This window comes from Sceloporus occidentalis, unplaced genomic scaffold (genome assembly GCF_023333645.1).
Source record: "Sceloporus occidentalis isolate IW3139 unplaced genomic scaffold, rSceOcc1.0.p SCAF_297, whole genome shotgun sequence".
In the NCBI taxonomy this organism is placed as follows: Eukaryota; Metazoa; Chordata; class Lepidosauria; order Squamata; family Phrynosomatidae; genus Sceloporus; species Sceloporus occidentalis.
The window spans coordinates 410712-415811 of record NW_028317277.1 but is presented as its reverse complement, the minus strand read 5'-3'; the positions used below and the strand labels follow the sequence as shown (position 1 = coordinate 415811).

Genomic DNA, 5100 nt, shown 5'->3' with positions numbered 1-5100 from the left:
GATGCACACAGCGTTCACTACACGCACTCGAAAACAAACTAGAACACCGCCGACTTGTTCCTCGGATAACTAAACGACACAGAATTGTGGGAAAGAAAAACGAGACCGGAAGTCGTGTTGCTGTGTGCAGGAAAAAGTGGTCCGCCGAATCAAAGCGTCTGCGCACTATTGTAGGTAGTCCGTTTCTCAACATACGCTTTGGGTAGCAGCTAGTTCCTACCCAGTAGAAGGACTCTGGTGATGTCAGCAGACCATGTGACTGTTTGGTCACATGGTACAAAGAACTACAGGAAGCAGCAGCGCGGGAAGTGCAAATGAATACAGTGCTGGGCTTCTGTTTCTTTTTTAATAACGTGGGATGTGAGGATGAAGCTTTAACAGAACTACTGAAAATACAGAATACAGAGAGAGAATCTCTCTCTCTCTCTCACCCAGAGAGAGAATCTCTCTCGCACCCAGACAGAGAATCTCTCTCTCTCGCTCGCACCCAGAGAGAGAATCTCTCTCTCGCTCGCACCCAGAGAGAGAATCTCTCTCTCTCGCTCGCACCCAGAGAGAGAATCTCTCTCTCTCGCTCGCACCCAGAGAGAGAATCTCTCTCTCTCGCTCGCACCCAGAGAGAGAATCTCTCTCTCGCTCGCACCCAGAGAGAGAATCTCTCTCTCGCACCCAGAGAGAGAATCTCTCTCTCGCACCCAGAGAGAGAATCTCTCTCTCTCTCTCTCTCGCACCCAGAGAGAGAATCTCTCTCTCTCTCGCACCCAGAGAGAGAATCTCTCTCTCGCACCCAGAGAGAGAATCTCTCTCTCGCACCCAGAGAAAGAATCTCTCTCTCTCTCGCACCCAGAGAGAGAATCTCTCTCTCTCTCGCACCCAGAGAGAGAATCTCTCTCTCTCGCACCCAGAGAGAGAGAGACTCTAGTTAAGTCAGGGATCTCAGCTATCCTGCACATCATTTTTTTTGTGAATAGACATGTCTGTAATTGAGACCTTCACAATGTGTATGAGAATGTTATATAATAAAGCAACAGCTGTATATGTTTCATAATAATAGTAATAATAATAATATATGTTCACAAATAATTAAATGGACATAACGCATGTACTATATTTGGGCACACAAATGGCAGATGAAATTCAATGTAGATAAATGTAAAGTTATGCACAAGCAACCTACACCCTAAACGGTAGTGAATTAGGAGTCACGACAAATGAGAAAGATTTGGGAATTTTTATAGACAACAAACTAGACAACAATGTGCAATGTCAGTCAGCAGTTGCTAAGGCCAGTAAGGTATTGTGTATAAAAAGGGGCATCAATTCACGGCATAAAAGTATAATTTTGCCTCTGTATGAATCAGTGGTAAGGCCACACCTTGAATATGCTGTGCAATTTTGGGCACCTGTTCTAAAGAAGGATATCATAGCACTAGAAAGGGTGCAGAGGCGGGCTACAAAATTAATAAAAGGAATGGAGCACTATAGTTATGAAGAAAGGTTAACAAATTGAAATCTGTTTAGTTTAGAAAAACGGCGCCTCAGAGGGGATATGATAACATTATATAAATATATTTGGGGCCAATACAAACCATTGTGTGGAAATCTGTTCATAAACAGGACTATGCACAGGACACGTCATGTGTTTAGACTGGAAGAAAGGAGATTTCGTCTAAAGCAAAGGAAAGGGTTTTTTACAGTTAGGACAATAAGGATGAGGAATTCTCTGCCTGCAGAGGTAGTTTTATCTGAGTCTGTACAGACGTTTAAACAGCAACTGGATGGATACTAGGAAAAACATAATGTGCGGGGATATAATCTTTAATTTTGGGGAAACAGCTTATTGATCCAAGGAGAAATCTGACTGCCATTTTGGGGTCAAGAAGGAATTTTTTCCCTGGTTAGTGCAAAATTGGAAAGAACCAAACTGGGGTTTTTTGCATTCTTTTGGATCAACAGCAACAAATTAACCGATATAGGAAAGGCTGAACTTGATGGACGCATGTCTTTTTTCAGGCTATGTAACTATGTAACAACTATGAATTGCAATAAAAATAATTTTTTTCTTTAATTAGATGTTTATGCTGTTTTCTTCTTCTACAGTCTATCTCAACCACTCACAAAACAGTAACTTTTTAGTGACATGGGTGGATTAATAGATTACGTCCTCATGGTGGTGTGCTTTTTGGAATATGGGTCAGGCATAAGCTGTTGCCCACAGAGTATTGTGAAGCGGACACGTCCAATGGTAGTGGGCACAGCTCAGCTGTGTGCATTGACCCATCATACACAAGGGAGAACATCCAGGAAAGACAAGGCCAATGGAGCCTTTCTCCTGCTCAGATGATAAGGGACCACCCAGGTTTAAGGTGAGAGAGCACTATGAATCCAGGACAAGACTATTGGAGTCATAAAAAGGACACATTGGTACCCATTAATACAACAATTATTATTAGGAATATCTATGGGTATATAGAATCTAATAGACAATGTTTCTGGAATTTTTCTTGCCTTTATGACTATAGCATGCAGATATGTGTTGTACCTAATCGCAGTGCCACTTTACAAAGCGTCAGAAGAAGTAAACCAGTTTCATTCATTTTTAACAATCCTTAGACCAGTTTTGACCAACACACCTTTATCAAGGTAAATCGAAGTGACCATAAAGAACGTAAGCCACTGCAGCCCTCACAAGAGAAGGGACAAACATGGCCTACCTCAGGCTATAAACAGTGAAACATTGAAAAGTAAGCTTTGTTTTTACTTATTTATTAAAAGTGTTTTCTATCTGTAGAGCATACTGTTGATTAGGAACACATTAATACTTGGATAGCAGGTACTGCCATTTAACCCCTTCGTGACAAAGGCTGATTCTATTTTTTGTACCCTTCGTGACAATGGCTGTTTTATCGTTTCTGCGGTGTTTCTGTTTAGCTGTAATTTTCTCTTAACCCATTTACTGAACCCACACAAGTTATATATTGTTTTTTTCAGGACAAGAAGGGCTTTCTTCAGACACCATAATTTTTTCCATATGATGTAATTTCCTATTATAAAAATAATAAAATATGACGAAAAATTAAAAAAAAAAAACATTTTCTCACTTTTATTTGAAAAATCTTTTATTCATCATAAAAAACTGCTGAAAAAAACAGCTAAATAGATTCTACTATTTGTCCCGAGTTTAAAAATACCCAATGTTTTTATGTTTTTTTGCTTTCTTCTACACGTTATGGGGCAATAAGTACAAGTAGCGTTTTGCTAATTCAAAACAATTTTTCTCTGAATCTGGTAATTTTGTCTCCATGTGGTATTTGGGGCATCTTTAAAGCCAGCAAATTAAATTTACCCCACCAAACCATATATTTTTGAAAACTAGACACCCCAGGGTATTTTAGATGCTGATAGTTTAACCCTTTCCATGCACTAATCCTACCACCAACCCTTGTCAAAGTTTGTGATAGTAATTGTTTTTGGTGTTTTTTTCACACACTTTGTACTTCAGGTGTGAAATTACAGCTCCTGGTATATGTCACTGTCCCACAACACCCCGATATGTGTTCAGCAACATCTCCTGAGTACATTGATACCCCACATGCATGGGTTTGTCAGATTGTTTGGGGGCAAAAGGGCCACATTTGGAGCAATTCAGTTTTTCAACTAGGAAGTTTTACATCTGGGTAAAGAAAAATGCTTGTACCCAACTATCAGTAGGGACAGGTTACAAGAAAGCCTGGCCTATCTCCAAGAAGGGATTTGATCTAGCACCTTAAGCGGTCCCTCATGCCACGGAATGGACACAGGGTTCACTTGACAGTGCAAATAAAAACGCTTAAAAAATGGTGGAGCAAATAAAAGCTAAAAAACAGTAAATGTAACAAAAAATGTAAAAAAAAAAAAAAAAATACAAAAATGGAGCAGGAACAAAAAAAAAAATTAAAAATGGGAAACTGTGTGATACAACTTGAAGCAGTCACCGACACAGAGTGCAGGTTTTCCAGGGCAATCTGGACAGTAAAATGTGGTGTCCTTTCTTTGCCCCCTGCTGTAGCATACCCTGCATCTCTTTTGGGGATTCTGCTTCTTTGCTGTAGGCGGGATTTTAAAAATAAAATGGGTAGCCGCAATCCTGCTGGTTCCCATCACCACTTGGGGACCAGGTGCATCACGGTACAGGATACTTGAAATTACTTGGAGCTGAAACTGCAAAAAAGACAGTTTCAGCCCAGTGTTTGCTTTTTTGTGCAACAAAAAAGCATTATAGGTTGCAATTTGCATTAGGTAAATTGCAACCTTCTTGTACCAGGCCTTTGTCTTCCTCATAATGAGGTAGGGCTGTAGGAGTTGATCTGACAGATCAACTCCACCCATGTTCTTATTATAGGCCCTGATGCACACTGGCTTTCTAGTGACCCCAGCTCTGCCACGGACAGAAACCTCCACGGTTCTCTCATCGTGGATGGTGCTCAGCATGCACACCTCTTTTCTGTCCCTGAACTTCAATGCCAAAAGCTCCTCTTGAGGTAGAGCTGAGGTCTCCCCCTTTCCTAGCCGGGTTCGTGCCAGGTGTTGTGGGAAACCCAAGCGGTTCTTTTTTATAGTACCGCAAGCTACTGTATCGAAACAATACAGCAGCTTGAACAAAGGGACGCTTGTATAGAAGTTATCTACATACAAGTGGTAGCCTTTGTTAATAAGGGGGAATATTAGGTCCCAAACAATCTTGGCACTGCTGCCCAGATGTTCTGGGCAACCTGGAGGGTCAAGGCAGCTATCCTTACCCTCATATACCCGGAAGGCATGAGTATACCCTGTCTCTCCATACCTAGAGCGCTTGTAAGGAATATACTGCTTGAATCCCAGCCTTCCTTTATATTTCATCAGGGATTCATCCACGCAGATATTCTTTCCAGGTGTATAAACCTCTGGAAACCTGGCAGCGAGATGGCTAATCAGGGGGCGGATTTTGTAGAGCCTGTCAAACTGGGGGTGCTTCTTAGGGGGGCACAGGCTGTTGTCATTAAAATGCATGAAATGAAGAATCATTTCATACCTTTGCCTAGTTATAGTCTGGGCATAAATGGGGTACTAAGGATGGGGCTG

The 5100-nt window shown here is 41.3% G+C and overlaps 1 non-coding gene across 1 annotated transcript; it reads right to left on the bottom strand.

Moving 5' to 3' along the window:
* Positions 1 to 3689: 3689 nt before the first annotated feature.
* On the bottom strand, positions 3690 to 3819 carry LOC149275158 (small nucleolar RNA SNORA35). Its single transcript, XR_016279406.1, has one exon. It is a non-coding gene; the product is annotated as a small nucleolar RNA SNORA35 (small nucleolar RNA).
* Between the last annotated feature and the right edge of the window lie 1281 nt (positions 3820 to 5100).